Genomic DNA, 1088 nt, shown 5'->3' with positions numbered 1-1088 from the left:
CAGTCGGAAAATGGCCCTCAGCCCCTCACTCAGGCTGGCCAGGCACCCCAGTGGGGACCCCCACCCTGAAGCAACAAGATGGCGGCTAATTTGCATACTGAAGGTGGGTGGCAGCGGGCAAGGCTGTCCACGGTCTGTGACACGGATCTGTCACCCTGCCAGGTGGGGGGCAGTGCTTGAGGCTGTCAGTGATCTGGACCCGGATCCGTGACCCTGCCATGTGGGGGGGCAGTGTTTGAGGCTGTCTGCTGTCCCGGGACCGGATCTGTGACCTTGCTGGGCGGGCGGCAGTGCTTGAAGCTGTCCGCGGTCTGGGACCCAGATCCATGACCTGGCCGGCAGGGGGCAGCTCTTGAGGCTGTCCGCGGTCCCGGGATCCGGATTTGTGACCCTGCCGGGCAGGCAGCAATGCTTGAGGCTGTCCATGGTCCTGGGACCTGGATCCGTGACCTGGCGTGTGGGGGGCACCGCAAGAGGCTGTCCAAGGGACCAAGACACGGATCTGTGACCCTGCCATGCGGGGGGCAGTGCTTGAGGCTGTCCATGGTCCTGAGACCCGGATCTGTGACCTGGCTGGTGGGGGGCAGCGCTTGAGGCTCTCCACGGTCCCGGGACCCGGATCTGTGACCCTTCCTGGTGGGTGGCAGCTCGCACCGGGCCTGATAGGCCAGGGTTGGGCAGGGCAGGACACCTGGCTTCCGCCCCGCCCCAGTCACTCTGGACAGGTGAGCAGCACAGAGAGACTCTGGACAGGAGAGGCAGGCCGGTGGAGGGCGGCCTGTACTCCCCACATGGCAATGGTGTCAGCTGTGAGCACATCAAGTGGAGCCTGCAGGCTGAGCTGAAGTAGCACCTGCAGGTCATCAGCGCCCAGGAGTGGATGCGCAAGATCCGCCTCCTGGCCCAGAAGGTGCAGGATCGCAGGGACAGCCACTGTGGTGGGCTAGAGTGACATCCTCCTGGCCACACCATGGGGGTTTGCAGATGTGCAAAGCCAGAGGCTTCTGGTGTGCACAACCCCCACTGGCGTGCGAACATCCCCCAGCACACGGTCACCCTCCCACACCTGCAACAGTTGCAAAACGAGG

This window comes from Myotis davidii, unplaced genomic scaffold (assembly GCF_000327345.1).
Source record: "Myotis davidii unplaced genomic scaffold, ASM32734v1 scaffold1819, whole genome shotgun sequence".
In the NCBI taxonomy this organism is placed as follows: domain Eukaryota; kingdom Metazoa; phylum Chordata; class Mammalia; order Chiroptera; family Vespertilionidae; genus Myotis; species Myotis davidii.
This window is presented reverse-complemented; position numbering follows the sequence as displayed.